The sequence below is a fragment of the Dioscorea cayenensis genome, chromosome 13, assembly GCF_009730915.1.
Source record: "Dioscorea cayenensis subsp. rotundata cultivar TDr96_F1 chromosome 13, TDr96_F1_v2_PseudoChromosome.rev07_lg8_w22 25.fasta, whole genome shotgun sequence".
In the NCBI taxonomy this organism is placed as follows: Eukaryota; Viridiplantae; Streptophyta; class Magnoliopsida; order Dioscoreales; family Dioscoreaceae; genus Dioscorea; species Dioscorea cayenensis.
Genome location: NC_052483.1, coordinates 3,823,143 through 3,843,673, shown reverse-complemented (window position 1 = coordinate 3,843,673; position 20,531 = coordinate 3,823,143). Strand labels below are relative to the sequence as shown.

The 20,531-nt window shown below is 44.3% G+C and overlaps 1 non-coding gene and 1 pseudogene across 1 annotated transcript; both read right to left on the bottom strand.

Moving 5' to 3' along the window:
• LOC120274605 overlaps positions 1-20,531 on the bottom strand; it is a 44,599-nt pseudogene that overhangs the window by 21,593 nt on the left and 2,475 nt on the right.
• On the bottom strand, positions 13,617-13,723 carry LOC120275011. Its single transcript, XR_005541039.1, has one exon. It is a non-coding gene; the product is annotated as a small nucleolar RNA R71 (small nucleolar RNA).

The window sequence follows — 20,531 nt, the reverse complement described above, 5'->3', positions numbered from 1 at the left end:
GAATGAGACGGTTCACATGGCTTTTTTTAAGGAAAAAATTGAGTCTCTTGAATTCTGTGCATACACACGGGCGTGTGGATATTGCCCACGTCCGTGCGCCTCATTACAACAGAGCCACAGGGGCGTACACATGCCCCTGTGCGCTCTTGGGAAAATACTCCTTCAACTCTGACTGCTCTCGGATGGACATGCAGAAAATACCCACGCCCATGCGCCCGACCCACAGGGGCAGCCGCACGCCCCTGTGGCTTCCCTGAACATCCGAGAAAATTGCCAAGTGTTCTACACGCCCGTGCGGAAATTCCGCACGGGCGTGGACATTCACATGCCCAACTCACAAGGGCAGCCACACGCCCCTGTGTTTTCTCGGGATGGAGAGAACTCCTCTGCAGCATTTCGCACGGGCGTGTGGAAATTACCCACGCCCGTGTGTGGTTCACAAGGTCGCCCACAGGGGCGAGTCCACGCACCTGTGTGCTCTCAGGATAATCCGCCCAACTCTACAGGAATTCACACGCCCGTGCAAAAATTACCCACGGGCGTGTGACAGTCGCATAGTAATTCACAGGGGCAGCCGCAAGCCTCTGTGCCTTCTCTGGATGAGCTCGCAATACAAATCCACGGGCGTGTGGAAATTCCACCCGCCCGTGCGTTTTCACGGGATGCCTTAGAAAAACCTGCAGGCACTGTAGAAAGTTTCTGAACATGTTTACACACTCAGAGCCTGCCCAAGTATGCGAGTTTTACCAGCGAAAAAAACATGAAATAAAGCTCAAACGACATAACTTCGCCAATTCCACATGAAAACACACGATGAATATTCAAAGTTCACAAGAAAATCTCAGCACAAGCATCTAAAAATCAAGACACCAACACTTAACAATTTATTCATGCAAACAAACTAAACTAGAAGATAAGAAAATAGTAAACAGTTGGGTTGCCTCCCAAGAAGCATTTGTTTAACGTCACTAAGCTTGACGTACCTTGTGCTACCTCATGGTGGTTCATGAATTAAAGTTGCACTCTTATCCATGGCTTGAAAGCATGATGTGCAAAGTCTCTTGATGGTAGAAGGTGAATTATCGGGCTTCGGGCCACCTAATAATGATTCATCCAAATTCTTCGGTTCACGTACGTCTCCAACAGACTTGTAGTGTTTCCGGTGGCGTCTTGACACGTCCGAATATGCGTATAAACCGCAAGTGCACGGGTGTCAAAGTAATACTTACCCGGTGAGTCGGGTAGTCGAATCCACAGGGAACGGAAGTATTAGTAATAACCACTTCTCAATTATCTAGTCGGAATCAATGAATATGATGAAGTGAACTAATTGCAAGCAAAGCAAACAAGTATGCAAGAAATAAAGTAGAAGAGTCTCAATCACTAAGGATGAGGTATTCGGGCAATGATAACCAATCCTTGTCTCCAAGCAAAAGGCACTAGTCCCCTACAAGGTCCTGGTGGAGAAATCGACCAATCTCAACACTTCACACCCTATATGACCACAATATGCTATAAGGAAACCTAAGAGTGAAACAGATTCCTAAATGTAGATCCAACCCTAATTCCCGGTGAAGGATCCTAACCCTCTACAAGGTCCCAGCGGAGAAATCGAGCAATCTCACGCCTCACACCAAATATGGTTGCAAAGAGAATATGGAATACGGAGATAGGAAACACTCAATCGAAGGGGAAAGGGGACACTCCTCCATCTCAAGGCTCACCCTCTCAACCCTCTTTAATCTTGGAAATCTAACTCTAATGGAGACCTCTCACATCAAAGTATTAAATCATGCAATGTAAATCAATCACAAGGATTAACAACACTAGCAAGCAATTAAATCACAAGATTAAAACTCAAGACAACTTGGATTAACTAGAAGCATTAAGAGAATCAATCCAACATATAAATCTTAGGGTTCACATGCCCAAATACCCACTAGGGTTTAGCCCTCCATGGGCCTAGTTACAAAACAATAATGGATACAATGAAAAGCAATAAAACCCATAGAGAAAACCCCCTCGAATTCGCGTGGATTGGCCTTGATTGGTAGTTCTACGTCTTGAAGGGTTCCTCTCCGAAGCTAGGTCGCCAATGGCTCCCCAAAATGCTATGACGTCGAAGGAACCTATCAAAGTTGGTGAAGAACTCCCTCTCAATTGCCGAAGACCTTCTCCTCAAACCCTAGCCGCCTCTCTCTCAATGTCTATGCTCAAAGCTCCGCCAAAAGTCCCTTTAGAATCGGCCAAAAGGTGTAATTATAGCCTCACACCGCGTATCAAACTCCATCACACTTAAGCTTTTGCTTGTCCTCAAGCAAAAATTAAACATTCTGTGCATAGATGAAGGAAATATTGGAAGTGCTTGGCCGTAGGTTCACCAAAGTGTACAGAGAGAGCATTCTACAAGTAAGGGAAATTTCAACATTAAATACAAAAAAAAGTCAAAGCTCTAGCTAAAAACTTGAATCAAAAATGACAACAAACACAAAATTGTGTACGTATGTGAACTCACTCAAAACAACCCAAGGTATTCTCCTCAAAGTTCTAAGTACAAGGGACTTATTTATCTACAAAAGTGACAATAATTTCAAAGATGGTAGTAGCTTCACACATCCTCTAAGGTAGCCCTTTCCAAAGCGGCCGCTAAGGTGGCTTTCACACTTTCGAGGTGGTAGCTCTTTCTACCGGAGTGGCAGCTTTCACTCATCCTATGAGATAGCTCTTTCTCTCATTAGGGCATAGCTAGTATCCGACTTATGAGAGTAGCTTCATACTTCATAGGTGGTAGCTCTTTCAACCCAACAAACACAAATAAACAATAAAAATATTTTGTTCTTTCTTTTCATTTTCCATTTTTTTAACACAAGAAACAACTATAACTAGTCCCTTTAACATCGAACATGAGTTTCCAATAGAGTTTAAAGAGTGAGTAGTGCACTGAGTGTAAATCGGTTAAAAATTCCTAGAAATTCAAGCAAGAACTAGAGCATGAAAACATTCAATGTTAAAATTTCTCCTAAACTCAAGAATACAATCATTGTAACTAAGGTGAACCGCCATTGGCTATGTGAGCATGTATAGCAATCAAAACTAATATAAAAGATATGTGTACTATGAAACTTCCCCCCACACTTAAGTTGTACATTGTCCCCCAATGTACACATGCAAGCTCACTCATAATGTATATCAATGAAGAATACATGTGAGAGAAGCAATCAAAACAATACTCCCCTGAATCCTAGTGTCATGTTCTCCTTGGGAGTAATGTTCTGACTGGTTGTGAAGCTCACATGGGCCAGTGCCGAAGCACCATGGCCGTACCCATGACAAAGTCTCAATTGCCAAGATGACAAGACCATATACACGCATACACGAGGGGGTTCAGTGAAGCTCAATAAAAACAAAAAATCACTCGAGTGTATAAAAGATAAAGCAATGAATACAACTCGAACTGCAAAGTGAAAATAAACTCAGAAGAAGAATCCTTTTTGAGTGAACAAGTCTAAAATAAAATGCAAAATCAAGAAAATACAGAAAAATAAAGTCAAATGTCGGTGTCATGCTCTGTCAGCTCCCTGCTGCTGGTGGTGGTGGAGAAGCACATGGTGGATCCTGTGGTGCTAGAATAGGTGATGGGGATACTGGAGGTGCCGAGGGAGCCTGAGGAGTTGACAAGTTCCCCTTGCGCATATAACGCAAGTGCACGGGTTTGTCGAAGTAATAATCCCGGATGAGCGAGTATCTAATCCACAGGGAATAGGGAATAAAAACACTTAATCCACTTCTTAGCTATGTGAAAGATCAGTAGTGATAAGTGTGAAAATGATTCAATTCTCAAAACTAAAAACAACAAGTAAGAGAGCACGAGTAAAGGAGGAGGTAAGGCAATCGATAAAAATGGGGTACTCGGATAATGCTCGGCCTAGGACAATCATTTCAAGTGCAAGAACCCTCTATTATGCTTCCTAATCAATGTAATGGTGAGTCGTGGAAATCCTTAAATACATAATCCCAAATCTAAGGTCAACTATGCCTAACTCTATACATGTCCCGGAGAAGAGATTAGATAACCTCTCAACCTCGCACTCGAATAGAATTTCAATGAGCTCTAGGGATTAGAAGTGATAAATCTCTTCCTAAATATAGACCTAACCCTTTGGTCCAGGTGAAAGGTCCCTAACCACAATGAAGCCGTATATACTAAGATCACCTCAACGCTTCACTCCGTTGCACGCACAACTAAGCCCCAGCAGAAGTTCATCCCTTAGACCATTCACTCTATTATGGCCGCAAAGAACTCGAGGAACGGAGGTAGAATTTATCATGTCAGAGGGGAAAGGGGACGCTCATGTACCTCTCGACTCACCCTCTCAACCCTCTCCAACCTAGCTTTGTCTAACGCTCATGGTGTGTCACTCACTCACAAGGCTACCAACAAGAACTCTTAACCCTAGTGTCACTCTAGGGGAAATGTTCATACAAACAAGCATTAAAGGTTGGATCTCACAACAAACATCAATTAATTGAAAGCATAATAAAGAGATTCAGTGAAACAAATACATCCTAGCGTTCACAAATACCTAAGTACCCACTAGGGGTTTAGCTCTCCATGGAGCTAAGTACAATCAAAGAAATAGAATGTAAAAGCAATGAATCCATAGAGAAACCACCTTGGTGGTCGTGTCGATGGTCTTGTGGAAAATCCTCTACTCGTCGTCCAAGGATTCCCTCGTCCGGTATAGGATACGCCTCGACGGAAGCTCCCTACCAACCTTCTTCCTCAGGAATGACGATGTCGGAGCCGTTGGACCTCTCCAAAACTTTAGCAAATACCTATCAAAACCATAGCCAAAACCCTCTCTCAAGTTAAGGGAAAAGATGGAGAAAAGAATGCTAAAATCTGGGCTAAATAAGCTTTAAATAAGGCTGGAATCGGGCGACCACACGGGCATGTGGATTTTTCACACGCCCATGTGGAATTTCCACACGGCCGTGTATAATTTCCACAATCCAGTGTGGATTCTCTGAATTCCTGTTTTCTCGGCCGGTTGTGAACAATGCTGCTACAGTACTCTCGCTTCAGTGTTCCGCTAAAGTACCTAACCTAAAATACTTCCCGAGTCCATACTTTCATCGAGGTGATGCAAATGGGCACACGTTCACGTCGTGGATCGCTTTGCTTCTTTAATGACAGATAAGTTGGTGGAGATCTTGTTCTATATGCATAAGTCAGAATGCTTGAGTGTGACTGCCCTTGTGCCCCTCTAAATGGTTGTGCTAACTCAAATATGAGGAGGTGAGTTATCGGGCTTGAGTGTGACTGCCCTCTTACCCATGGCTTCAAAGCATGATGTGGAAAGTCTCTTGAGGGTAGAAGGTGAATTATCGGGCTTCGGACCACCTAACAATGATTCGTCCAACTTCTTCGGTTCACGTACGTCTCCAACAGACTTGGAGTGTTTCAGGTGGCGTCTCCTAGCCCTCTTCATTTTTCGGAGCACATTCTTCAAGATCCCCGGGGTAGATAGTACTTCTTCCGTCGAACCAAGCATCATTACTTCTTCATAATCCTCCTCTTGGTCGAAGAAACCCTCGTATGGGTCCGGATTATTAATTTCCTGCATGTATTCATCAACAATCTCATCAGTAGTGTCTAGAAAGTATAAAGTATCATTGAAATCAAGAGAATGGCACATGGCTTCAGCAAGGCGGTATGTGAGCCTGTCATCTCCGCCGTCCATGTCAATCAATGCCTTGGAAGTCCGCAAGAACGGTCTCCCAAGTATCAAAGGTACATCCACATCCTCATCGACGTCTAGCACTACAAAGTCAACCGAAAAAATGTACTTGTCCACCTTGACAAGCACGTCTTCAATGATGCCTCTCGGATGTCATACTATTCGGTACGCTAGTTGCAAAGTCATCCAAGTAGGCCTAGGCTCACCCAAACCTAGCTTTTGAAAGAAGGTGTATGGCATAACGTTGATACTGGCCTAATAAGTGCTTGTGCGATATGAATGCGAAGCGTTCATTCCTTATGTTGAGCATTACTTTCCTCAGTTTTCTACATTAATATGTGTGTTTTTATGTTACTTTTACGCAGGTAGGGTTGTGAGGCCGAGTATGAAGGAAATGGGCCAATGTGGATCATAATGCACCTATTTTGGAGGAGATCTTGTTAAGGTTCAAACACGAAGACATAGGTCAGGTGTGAGATGCTAGAGTCTGTGCCAACCTCCTCGCATTCGAGTGAGCACATCTATTTGGAGGGGCACAAAGGCAGTCACGCTCGAGCATTCTGACTTATGTATATAAGAACAAGAGCCCCGCCAACATGTACATCATTGAAGAAGCAAGTGATTCACGACGTGAATGTGTGCCCGTTTGCGTTACCCCGATTAAAGTATGGAATTGGGAAGTTAATCAGGTCAAAGACTGTAACAGAACACTGTAGTATACTATAGCAACACTGTTCACAGCCGATCGAGAAATCAGAGAAACAGAGAATCCACACTAGCATGTGGAAATTATCCACGCCCGTGTGGAAATTCCGTACGGGCGCGTGTATCGTCCACGCCTGTGGAGTTGCCCGATTCCAGCCCTATTTAAAGCCGATTCAGCCCCGATTTTGGTATTCTTTTCTCCATCTTTTCCCCAACTTGTGAGAGAGCTTCGGCTAGGGTTTCGAGGGGTATTGGCCAAGGTTTTGGAGAGGCTCTACGGCTCCGACATCGTGATTCCATTAGGAAGAAGGTTGGTAGGAGGCGCTTCCATCGAGGCGTATCCTATACCGGATGAAGGAATCCTTGGACGACGAGTAGAGGACTTTCCACAAGACCATTGACATGACCATCGAGGGGGTTTCTTTTTGGATTCATTGCTTTTACATTCGATTTCTTTGATTGTACTGAGCTCCATGGAGAGCTAAACCCCTAGTGGGTACTTGGATGATTGTGAACCCTAGGATGTACTTGTTTCATTGAACTTCTTTATTATGCTTTCAATAAATTGATGTTTATTGTGAGTTCCAACTTGAATGCTTGATTATATGAACATGTCCCCTAGAGTGACACTAGGGTTGAGAGTTCTTGTTGGTAACCTTATGAGTGAGTGACACACCACTAGCGTTAGACAAAACTAGGTTGGAGAGGGTTGAGAGGGTGAGTCGAGAGGTACAGGAGCGTCCCCTTTCCCCTCCGACGTGATAGATTCTACCTCCGTTCCTCGAGTTCTTTGTGGCCATAATGGAGTGAATGGTCTAAGGGATGAACCTCCGCGGGGGCCTAGTTGCGCGTGCAATGGAGTGAAGCGTTGAGAGTATCTTAGTATCTAGAGCTTAATTGTGGCTAGTGACCTTCCACCTGGACCAAAGGGGTAGGTCTATATTTAGGAAGAGATTTATCACTTGGAATCCCTAGAGCTCATTGCAACTCTATGTGAGTGCGAGGTGTTGAGATTGTTCGATTTCTCCTCCGGGACATGTATAGAGTTAGGCATAGTTGACCTTAGATTTGGGACTATGTATGTAAGGATTTCCACGACTCACCATTGCATTGATTAGGAAGCATAATGGAGAGTTCTTGCACTTAAAGTGATCATCGTAGGTGAAGCATTATCCGAGTACCCCATTCTTTATCGATTGCCTTACCCTCTTCTTACTTTTGCTCTTTCACTTGTTGTTTTTATTATTGAGAATTGAATCAATTTCACACTTATCACTATTGATATTCCACATAGCTAAGAATCAAATTAAGTATTTTCACTCCCTACTCCCTGTGGATTCGACCCCGCTCACCCGGGATTATTATTTCGACAAGCCCGTGCACTTGCGGGATATAAGCAAGGGGATCTTGTCATGGCCCCTGAGTCTGCCAATGCCATTTCCTCACCTAGATTGCCAATATTACACGGAATGATGAAGCTTCCCGGGTCTTTCTTCTTGTTCGGCATGTTCTTTTGCAATACTGTCGAGCATGAACCATCTAAAATCGTTGAAGCACTTTCCTTCAACTACCTCTTATTAGTCAACCAGTCTTTCAAGAACATCCCATACTTAGGCATTTGGGCCAATGCCTCAACAAAAGGAATATTGATGTGGAGTTGCTTGAATAAACTCAGGAACTTCTTGTACTGTTCATCCCCTTGGTCATTTTTCAATCTAGAGGGATAAGGGATTCTTGGCTTGAAAGGTGGTGGTGCTACCTCTTTCTCTTTGCTTGTTCCCTCTTCCACCTCTATAACCTCGGGTGCGTGTTCTTTTGGCTTCTCATTCGGAAGCCTACCTTCAACCTCACGACCACTTCTCAAAGTGATCACCTACACATGCTCTCTAGGGTTGGTCTCTGTATTACTCGGCAAGCTTCCATGTGGCCTTTCAGAAAGAGGCTTCGTAATTTGCCCCACCTGATTTTCAAGGTTATGCGAAGAGCCGGTGTGGTTACGAAGTGTAGCCTCAACTAATTCAAACCTTGTATTTGCAAATTGCACAAATCTAGTCAAGTGCTTCTCTAAGTAATTCATTCCGGTTTCCAAACCTGACACTCTGCTTTCCACCTGAGGGGCTTGTTGTTGTTGTTGGAAACCCGGTGACCCCATAGCCTTTTGTGGACCTTGATTACTCCATGAGAAATTTGGATGATTCTTCCAACCAGAATTGTAGGTATTGCTATATGGGTGACAAGGCCCTCTTGCGTATATCCCGCAAGTGCACGGGTTTATTGAAGTAATAATCCCGGATGAGAGGGTATGGAATCCACAGGGAATCAGAATAAAAATACTTAATTCAATTCTTAGCTATGTGAAAGATTATTGATGATAAGTGTGACAGTGATTCAATTCTCGAAAGTAAAAACAACAAGTAAGAAGGCACGAATAAAGGAGAAGGTAATAATCCCTCTATTATGTTTCCCAATCAATGCAATGGTGAGTCGTGGAAATCCTTAATTACATAGTCCCAAATCTAAGGTCAACTATGGCTAACTCTATACATGTCCCAGAGGAGAGATTAGATAACCTCTCAACCTCGCACTCGGATAGAGTTGCAATGAGCTCTAGGGATTCCAAGTGATAAATCTCTTCCTAATTATAGACCTAACCCTTTGGTCCAGGTAGAAGATCCCTAACCACGATTAAGCCTTAGATACTAAGATCACCTCAACGCTTCACTCTATTGCAAGTGCAACTAAGCCCAGCGGAGGTTCATCCCTTAGACCATTCACTAAACCATGGCCGCAAAGAACTCAAGGAACGGAGGTAGAATCTATCACGTCGAAGGGGAAAGGGGACGCTCCTGTACCTCTCGACTCACCCTCTCAACCCTCTCCAACCTAGCTTTGTCTAACGCTCGTGGCGTGTCACTCACTCACAAGGTTACCAACGAGAACTCTCAACCCTAGTGTCACTCTAGGGGAAATGTTCGTACAATCAAGCATTCAATGCTGGAACTCACAATAAACATCAATCTATTGAAAGCATAATAAAGAGATTCAATAAAACGAATACATCCTAGGGTTCAGAAATACCCAAGTACCCACTAGGGGTTTAGCTCTCCATGGAGCTAAGTACAATCAAAGAAATAGAATGTAAAAGCAATGAATCCATAAAGAAACCCCCTCGATAGTCGTATCGATGGTCTTGTCGAAAGTCCTCTACTCGTCGTCCAAGGATTCCCTCGTCCGGTATAGGATACGCCTCGTCGGAAGCTCCCCTACCAACATTCTTCCTAAGGAATGATGATGTTGGAGCCGTAGAACCTCTCCAAAACATTGGCAAATACCCCTCAAAACCCTAGCCGAAGCCCTCTCGGAAGTTGGGGAAAAGATAGAGAAAAGAATACTAAAATCGGGGCTGATTCGGCTTTAAATAGGGCTAGAATCTGGCGACTACACGGGCGTGGATGCTTCACGCGCCCTTTCGGAATTTCCACACGGGCGTGGATAATTTCCACACGCCTGTGTCAATTCTCTGAACTCATGTTTTCTCGGGCAGTTGTGAACAGTGTTCCGCTAAAGTACCAGACCTAAAATACTTCCTGAGTCCATACTTTCATCGGAGTAACGCAAACGTTCACGTCGTGGATCACTTCTTTAATGATAGGCAAGTTGGTGGAGCTCTTGTTCTATGTGCATAAGTCGGAATACTCGAGTGTGACAGCCTTTGTGCCCCTTCAAATGGATGTGCCAAACTCGAATACGAGGAGGTTGGCACACACTCTAGCATCTCACACTCGACCTATGTCTTCGCGTTTGAACCTTAGCAAGATTTCCTCGAAAATCGGTGCATTGTGATCCACATTGGCTCCTTTACTTCAAAGTCGTCCTCTGATAAGTGCTTGTGTGATATGAATGCGAAGCATTCTCTCCTTATGTTGAGCATTACTTTTCTCAGGTTTTTGCCCGATTTACACTTAGTGCACTACTCACTCTTTGAACTCTAATGGAAACTCATGTTTGATGTTAAAGGGATTAGTTAGGTTTATGTTTTATGTTAAACTCTGAAAAAAAAGGAAAAAATGAAAAGAAGGAACAAAATAATATTATTGTTTATTTGTGTTCGTTGGGTGGAAAGAGCTACCACCTATGAAGTATGAAGCTACTCTCACAAGTCGGATACTAGTTATGCCCTAATGAGAGAAAGAGCTATCTCATAGGATGAGTGAAAGCTACCACTCGGGTGGAAAGAGCTACCACCTCAAAAGTGTGAAAGCCACCTTAGCGGCCGCTTTGGAAAGGGCTACCTTAGAAGATGTGTGAAGCTACTACCATCTTTTAAAATTTTTATCACTTTTGTAGATAATTAAGTCCCTTGTACTTAAAATTTTGAGGAGTATAACATGGGGTGCTTTGAGTGAGTTCACACACTTACATGAAATTCGGGTTTGGTGTCCTTTTTGATTCAAGTTTTTAGCTAGAGCATTGATTTTTCATATTTAGTGTTAAAATTTTCCTTACTTGTAGAATACTTTCTTTGTATACCTCGGTGAACCTAAGGCCAAGCACTTTCAATATTTTTTTCATTGATGCACAGAATGTTTTAATGTTTGCTTGAGGAAAAGAAAAAGCTTAAATGTGGGGTAGTTTGATAAGTGCTTGTGCGATATGAATGTGAAGCGTTCATTCCTTATGTTGAGCATTACTTTTCTCAGGTTTTTACATTAATATGTGTGTTTTTATGTTACTTTTATGCAGGTAGGGCTGTGGAGTTGAGTATGAAGGAAATAGGGCAATGTGGATCATAATGCACCTATTTTGCAGGAGATCTTGCTAAGGTTCAAACGCGAAGACATGGGACAGGTGTGAGATGCTAGAGTGTGTGCCAACCTCCTCGCATTCGAGTGAGTACATCCATTTGGAGGGGCACAAAGGCAGTCACACTCGAGCATTCCGTCTTATGCATATAAGAACAGGAGCTCCACCAACATATATATCATTGAAGAAGCAAGTGATTCACGACGTGAACGTGTGCCCATTTGTGTTACCCCGATAAAAGTATGGAATTCGGATGTTATTCAGGTCGAAGACTGTAGCAGAGCACTTCAGCAATACTGTAGCAGCACTGTTTACAGCCAGCCGAGAAACCAGAGAAACAGAGAATCTACACAGGCGTGTGGAAATTATCCACGCCCGTGTGGAAATCCCTCACGGGCGCGTGTATCGTCCAAGCCCGTGGTGTTGCCTGATTCCAGCCCTATTTAAAGCCGATTCAGCCCCGATTTTGGTATCCTTTTCTCCATCTTTACCCCAACTTGTGAGAGGGCTTCGGCTAGGATTTCGAGGGGTATTAGCCAAGGTTTTGCAGAGGTTCTACGGCTCCGACATCGTGATTCCATTAGGAAGAAAGTTGGTAGGGGAGCTTCGATCGAGGGGTATCCTATACCGGACGAAGGAATCCTTAGACGACGAGTAGAGGACTTTACACAACACCATCGATATGAACATCGAGGGGGTTTCTTTATGGATTCATTGCTTTTACATTCGATTTCTTTGATTGTACTTAGCTCCATGGAGAGCTAAACCCCTAGTGGGTACTTGGATGATTGTGAACCCTAGGATGTATTAGTTTCATTGAATTTCTTTATTATGCTTTCAATAAATTGATGTTTATTGTGAGTTCCAACCTTGAATGCTTGATTATATGAACATGTCCCCTAGAGTGACACTAGGGTTGAGAGTTCTTGTTGGTAACCTTATGAGTGAGTGACACACCACTAGCGTTAGACAAAACTAGGTTGGAGAGGGTTGAGAGGGTGAGTCAAAAGGTACAGGAGTATCCCCTTTCCCCTCCGACGTGATAGATTCTACCTCCGTTCCTCGAGTTCTTTGCGGCCATAATGGAGTGAATGGTCTAAGGGATGAACCTCCGCGGGGGCCTAGTTACGCGTGCAATGGAGTGAAGCGTTGAGAGTATCTTAGTATCTAGAGCTTAATTGTGGCTAGTGACCTTCCACCTGGACCAAAGGGGTAGGTCTATATTTGGGAAGAGATTTATCACATGGAATCCCTAGAGCTCATTGCAACTCTATGCGAGTGCGAGGTGTTGAGATTGTTCGATTTCTCCTCCGGGACATGTATAGAGTTAGGCATAGTTGACCTTAGATTTGGGACTATGCATGTAAGGATTTCCACGACTCACCATTGCATTAATTAGGAAGCATAATAGAGAGTTCTTGCACTTGAAGTGATTATCCTAGGTGAAGCATCATCCGAGTACCCGATCTGTATCGATTGCTTTGACTCCTCCTTACTTTTGCTCTCTTACTTGTTGCTTTAAATTTCTGAGAATTGAATCATTAGCACACTTATCATTGTTGATACTCCACATAGCTAAGAATCGAATTAAGTGTCTTTACTCTCTACTCCCTGTGGATTCGACCCCGCTCACCCGGGATTATTACTTCAACAAACCCGTGCACTTGTGGGATATAAGCAAGGGGACCTTGTCAAGTTTTTGGCACCGTTGCGGGGGAGCTAGGCGTTTAGAGATACTTTGCACTTTGTTTCCTTAGCTATTTCACTACACATTCTATTTCATATCATCTTATTCTATCATCGTTATGATTTTCTTTTTCTTTACTATTGTTGCAGCTCCAGGTTATGACCCGAGAGAATCCATCAATATTAATTGAAGGAGACCCTGAGCTTGAACGTACACTTCGAAGGAAAGGGAAAGAACCTGTACAAGAACAGCCTAATCCAGCTGATTTGGAAGTAGAAGGATCTGACAACATGGCAGAACAAAATGAGCAACAATGAACACTATCCGATTATGCCAGACCTTCAGTGTTGGGGACACAATCGAGTATTGTGCGTCCCCCAATTATAGCTCAAAACTTCGAGCTAAAGCCGGTATTCATCCATATGCTGTAGCAGTCCGCACAATTCAACGGTTTGGCAGATGAGGTTCCAAACAGTGACATAGAGAGCTTCCTCGAGGTGTGTGACATGCTGAATATAAATGGTGTGACGGATGATGCCATCAAGTTGAGAGCCTTCCCATTTTCCTTAAAGGGGAAAGTAAAGCAGTGGCTACACTCATTACCTAGAGCATCAATCACTACATGGGAGGAGATGGTAGAAGCTTTTCTAGCCCGTTATTTCCCTCCCGGAAAATCAGCAAAGCTTAGGAATGAGATCTCATCCTTTGTGCAGTTGGAATTGGAGTCTCTATTTGAGACATAGGAAATGTTCAAGGAACTCATGCGCATGTGTCCGCAACACGGATTCCCGGAGTGGATGATTGTTCAAACCTTCTACAATGGTTTGAACTCGAGTAAAAGGCAACCTGTGGATGCGGCGGCAGGAGGTACCTTAGGTAGCAAAACCCCTGACGAGGCTCGTCAATTGATTGAGGAAATGGGGTTAAATTGCTACCAGTGGAATGCTAGGGAGAAGAAAGAGGTGGCCGGTCTCCATAAAATTGATGCGGTAACTTCATTGGTGGCCCAAGTGAAGAGTTTGAGTAAGAAGCTAGATCTTATAGCTTCGAATAGAGTTGCGGCCGTGACCAATTGCACCAGTTGTGGTGGAGGACATGCTCCCTCCGATTGCCCAATCGTCATTGGTGATGTTTCTTCAGTTGAGAATGTTTACTTTATAGGTAATGGAATGAGACCTCAAGGGAATCCATACAGCAACACCTACAATTCATGTTGGAAGAATCATCCCAATTTTTCATGGAGTAATCAAGGACCACAGAAGACCATGGGGCCATCAGGGTTCCAACAACAACAACAAGCCCCTCAAGTGGAAAACAGAATTTTAGGCTAGGAAACCCGAATGACGGATTTGGAGAAGCACTTGGCTAGATTTGTTCAATCAGCAAATACAAGGTTTAAATCAGTCGAGGCTACACTTCGCAATCACACCGTCTCCTTGCACAATCTTGAAAACCAACCCAAGAGAACATGTGAAGGCGATCGCTTTGAGAAGCGGTCGTGAGGTTGAAGGGAGGCTTCCGAGTGAGAAGCCGAAAGGACACGCACCCGAGGTTGTAGAGGTTCAAAACTGAGCAAACAAAGAGAAAGAGGTGGCACCCCCACCTTTCAAGCCAAGAATCCCTTATCCCTCTAGATTAAAGAATGACCAATGGGATGGACAGTATAAGAAGTTCCTGAGTTTGTTCAAGCAACTCCACATCAACATTCCTTTTGTTTAGGCTTTGGCTCAAATACCTAAGTATGCAAAGTTCCTGAAAGACCTATTGACCAACAAGAGGAAATTGGAGGAGAGTGCTTCAGTGGTGCTTGATGCTTCATGCTCGGCGATGTTGCAAAAGAACATGCCGAACAAGAAGAAGGACCCGGGAAGCTTCATTATTCGGTGTAACATCGGTAACTTAGGTGAGGAAATGGCATTGGCGGATTTAGGGGCAAGTATCAACGTCATGCCATATACTTTTTTCCAATAGCTAGGCTTGGGTGAGCCTAGGCCTACTCGGATGACTTTACAATTGGCGGACCGAACGGTACGACATCCGAGAGGCATCATTGAAGACGTGCTTGTCAAGGTGGACAAGTACATTTTTCCGGTTGACTTTGTAGTGCTAGATGTCGATGAGGATGCTGATGTACACTTCATACTTGGAAGACCGTTTTTGCGGACTTCCAAAGCATTGATTGACATGGACAGCGGAGAGCTCACATTGAGAGTCGGAGACGATAAGCTCACTTACCGCCTTGCTGAAGCCATGCGGCATTCTCTCGATTTTGATGACACTTTGTATTTTTTAGACACTACTGATGAGATTGTTGATGAATATATACAACCCGGATCCGTATGAAGGTTTGTTCGACCAAGAGGAGAGCAATGAAGAAGTAATGATGCTTGGTTCGAATGGAGAGGAAACATCTACCCCGGGGATCTTGAAGAAGGTGCTCCGGAAAATGAAGAGGGCTAGGAGACGCCGCCGAAAATGCCCCAAGACTATTGGAGACGTACATGAGCCAAGGAAGTTAGACGAACGATTGCTAGGTAGTCCGAAGCCCGATAGTACACCCTCTACCCTCAAGAGACTTTGCTCATCATGCTTTCAAGTTATGGGTAAGAGGGCAACCTTCATTCATAAACCCCCGTGAGCTAAGAAAGATACGTCAAGCTTAGTGACGTTAAACAAGAGCTTCTTGGGAGGTAACCCAAGTGTTTACTGTTTTCGTACCTTTTAGTTTAGTTTGTTTGCATGAATAAATTGTTAAGTGGTGGTGTTACAATTTTTGAGTGCTTGTGTTGCAATTTTATTGTGGGTTTTTAAAAGAATTCATTGTGTGTTTTGTTGCAAATTGGCGAAGTTTGGTCGTTTGAGTTCTATTTTGTGTTTTTATCTGTTAAATTTTGTATAATAGGGCAGGCTCTGAGTGCGTAGACATGTTCAGGCTAGTTCTGCAGAGCCTGCAGGTTTTTCTAAGTCATCCAGAGAAAACACACGGGCGTGTGGAATTTCCGCACGCCCGTGAATGTGTACTGTGAACTCATCCAGAGAGGGCACAGGGGCGTGCGGCTGCCCCTGTGAACGACCATGCGACTGGCGCACGCCCGTGGTTAATTTCCACACGGGCGTGTGAATTCCTGCAGAGTTGTCCAGATTTTCCCGAGAACACACAGGGGCGTGGACTCGCCCCTGTGGGTGAACTTGTGAACTACACACGGGCATGGGTAATTTCTGCACGCCCGTGCGAAACTCTGCAGGTTGCTCCCTCCATCCCGAGAAGACACAGGGGTGTACGGCTGCCCCTGTGACTTGGGCTTGTGAATGTCCACGCCCGTGGGGGATTTCAGCATGGGCGTGTGGAAGACTTGATATCTTTCTCGGATGTCCAGGGAAGCCATAGGGGCGTGCGTTTGCCCCTGTGGGTCTGGCGCACGGGCGTGGATATTTTCCGCACGCCCGTGGGAGATCGTTCTAAGTCAGTTTGAGTTTTTCCCGAGAGCGCACAGGGGCGTGCATACGCCCCTGTGGAGCTTTTGAAGTGAGGCGCACGGGCGTGGGGAATTTCCACACGCCCGTGTGGATGCACAGAACGTCAAAAGTTGTGAGTTCTGTTTAAAAGAGGATGATTTCTCTCCCTCCTCACAACTCCTTTTCACTTGAAAACACTCTCACACTACTCTCCGAGTCCATAGCGTCAGTTTAGTGGGATTATAGCGAAGTTTTCCGCCCGGCTCTTCATTTTCTTACTCCTCCTCGTCGGTAAATCCTTTTTCATCATCTTCTTCATCAATTCATGATTTCTATAGATTAATCTGGTTAATAATGTTTCGTTTCTTCAATTGGAACAATTATTTATGTTTAGAACGAAGTTAGAGATATTATTGAGTTGTATTTTTGGATTGTTGATGCCTGGCCGTGCGGTTCTCAAGCCCCGTGAATCTACAAGGGTGTGCGGAAATTCCACACGACCGTGTGGATTTCTGTAGTATTGTTTTATCAACTTGATTTACTAATTTTGTTTAAATTTGGTAGATCATGGCACCTAGGACAAAGAAGCAAGCTGATAAGAGGCCACGTGAGTCATCCTTTGAGCCCGAGGGCATGCGATTTGCGATTCCCGAACATCAGACCCGTTATGAGGGCTTATCGAGACTCCGCTTCGGATGCACTCGATTCCCCGGACATGACTATACTCACGAGATCTTCGAGGGGAGATGAGTTCGCCGATGAGGTTGAGGACCTTATTTTCGGATGGTGGTTGGCGGCGCTTGTTGACGATTAGAGAGCCGCCTATCGAGAGTTTGCACTCGGATGTGCTCTCCTCGCTTGAGTTTGATAGAGCGTGATGCGAGCTTCAACGCTTTGGGCACCATTCGGGCTCAGAGTGTTTGGACGCCACCATAGCTTGAGCATTATGCAGTTTTCCATACTACTTGGCTTATACGAGGAGGATTTCACAGATTCAGAGGAGTATGCACAGTTGCCTATAGATTATCCTGGAACCTTGACCACGCAGAGAGCTTACAGAGTGCTATGTGGTCAAGGTCAGTGCGAGCCAGTGGTGTCCAAGGCCACGTGCCTTTCCCGAAGTGCCTAAGATATTTGCACGCCTTCATGAGTAGGTCGGTGAATGGCCGTGGCGACAGTACTGGTGTCTTGAGCCGCCAGGAGTTGTTGTACTTGTACTCGATGGTAGAGCACGTACCGATCCAGTTAGGGCACATCTTGGCTGATTACATCAGACATCAAGGAGACTATGCTAGACTGGGAGCGATCTTCTCGGGCCCTTACATTACGAGATTAGTCTTGGGCATGGGTCTCTTAGATTTGATTCACAGGGCCGAGAAGACGAGTGTACCCGCTCCACTGGGTCTAGAGACATGGTCCGTAGGGTTCGGATAGGGGTTTTTGCGTTAGTCCTACCAGCCCCAAAGATAGTTGAGGATGAAGGTGATGACGCCGGAGCATCTCAGCTAGCCCCCGAACCTCAGCCCGCATCGATGGAGACCGAGGCACCTCCAGCGTCCGAGGAACCACCCCCAGTGCGTATGTTTTCACCATCTCGAGCCAATGATCGCTTTGAGAGGCTCGAGAATGCTATAGGAGTGGTCTGAGCCGAGGTTGCCGAGATTAGGGTTACGGTGGCTACTCAGTACACAGAGTTCATGGCATGTTTCGACATACTACAGCAGATCCTAGAGCGAGACACCGCCTTATCATTTGTCCCGGCACCGAGGACTCTTCAAGCCCCTCGGTCTCCAGAGACCTCCCTCCTCGACCCAAAGACCCGAGGACCCACTATATGCTTCCACTTCAAAGCAGCAGCAGAGTGGAGCCCCGAGAGCGACTTTCGACACTTGACCTTTCTTTTTACTTTCATGCATTTTTACTTTATCTTATTTTTCTTGTTTTTTTAGACTTTGTTCACTCGTAAAGCGATTTTTCCTTCCGAGTTTATGTTATTTTTGTATTATCGAGTTGTATTCATTGCTTCATCTTTTTATACACTCGAGTTATTTTTTTGTTTTTTTCTTAAGCTTCACTCGAACCCCCTCGTGTATGCGTGCAGATGGTCTTGTCTTCCTGGAAAGTGAGACTTAGTCATGGGCACGGTCAAGGTGCTTCGGCACTTGGCCGTGCAAGCTTCACAACCCATTGGAACACTACTCCCAATGAATTAGCTTCATCAAACGCAACACAAGGAGTCAAGGGAGTATTGTTTTGATTGCTTTTCCCACATCTATTTTTGAATGATATATTTTGAGTGAGCTTGGATGTGTACTTTGAGGATAATGTACAACTTAAGTGTGGGGGGGAGTTTCATAGTGCACACATCTTTTCTATTATTCTTAATTGTTATATGCTCACATAGCAAATGGCGGTTCACCTTAGTTGCAATGTTTGTATTCTTAAGTCTAGGAGAACGGTTAACATTGAATGTTTTCATGCTCTAGTTCTTGCTTAAATTCTTAGGAATTTTTGCCCGATTTACACTTAGTGCACTAGTCACTCTTTGAACTCTACTGGAAACTCATGTTTGATGTTAAAGGGATTAGTTAGGTTTAAGTTTTGTGTTAAACTCTGAAAAAAAAGGAAAAAATGAAAAGAAGGAACAAAATAGTTTTATTATTTATTTGTGTTCGTTGGGTGGAAAGAGCTACCACCTATGAAGTATGAAGCTACTCTCACAAGTCGGATACTAGTTATGCCCTAATGAGAGAAAGAGCTATCTCATAGGATGAGTGAAAGCTACCACTCGGGTGGAAAGAGCTACCACCACGAAAGTGTGAAAGCCACCTTAGCGGCCGCTTTGGAAAGGGCTACCTTAGAAGATGTGTGAAGCTACTACCATCTTTTAAAATTTTTATCACTTTTGTAGATAATTAAGTCCCTTGTACTTAGAACTTTGAGGAGTATAACTTGGGGTACTTTGAGTGAGTTCACACACTTACATGAAATTCGGGTTTGTTGTCCTTTTTGATTCAAGTTTTTAGCTATAGCATTGATTTTTCGTATTTAGTGTTAAAATTTTCCTTACTTGTAGAATACTTTCTTTGTATACCTCGGTGAACCTAAGGCCAAGAACTTTCAATATTTTCTTCATTGATGCACAGAATGTTTTAATGTTTGCTTGAGGACAAGAAAAAGCTTAAGTGTGGGGGAGTTTGATAAGTGCTTGTGCGATATGAATGTGAAGCGTTCATTCCTAATGTTGAGCATTACTTTTCTCAGGTTTTTACATTAATATGTGTGTTTTTATGTTACTTTTATGCAGGTAGGGCTGTGGAGCTGAGTATGAAGGAAATAGGCCAATGTGGATCATAATGCACCTATGTTGGAGGAGATCTTGCTAAGGTTCAAACGCGAAGACATGGGACAGGTGTGAGATGCTAGAGTGTGTGCCAACCTCCTCGCATTCGAGTGAGTACATCCATTTGGAGGGGCACAAAGGCAGTCACATTCCAGCATTCCGTTTTATGCATATAAGAACAGGAGCTCCACAAACATATATATCATTAAAGAAGCAAGTGATTCACGATGTGAACGTGTGCCCGTTTGCGTTACCCCGATGAATGTATGGAATTCAGAAGTTATTCAGGTCAAAGACTGTAGTAGAGCAATGCAGCAAGTACTGTAGCAGCACTGTTTACAGCCAGCCGAGAAACCAGGGAAACAGAGAATCCACACGGGTGTGTGGAAATTATCCACGGCCATGTGGAAATCCTGCACGGGCGTGTGTATCGTACAAGCCCGTGGAGTTGCTCGATTCCAGCCCTATTTAAAGCCGATTCAGCCCCGATTTTCGTATTCTTTTCTCCATCTATTCCCCAACTTGTGAGAGGGCTTCAGCTAGGGTTTCGAGGGGTATTGGCCAAGGTTTTGGAGAGGTTCCATGGCTCTTCAATCATGATTCCATTAGGAAGAAGGTTGGTAGGGGAGCTTCGATCGAGGTGTATCCTATACCGGATGAAGGAATCCTTGGACGACGAGTAGAGGACTTTCCACAAGACCATCGACACGACCATCGAGGGGGTTTCTTTATGGATTCATTGCTTTTACATTCGATTTCTTTTGATTGTACTTAGCTCCATGGAGAGCTAAACCTC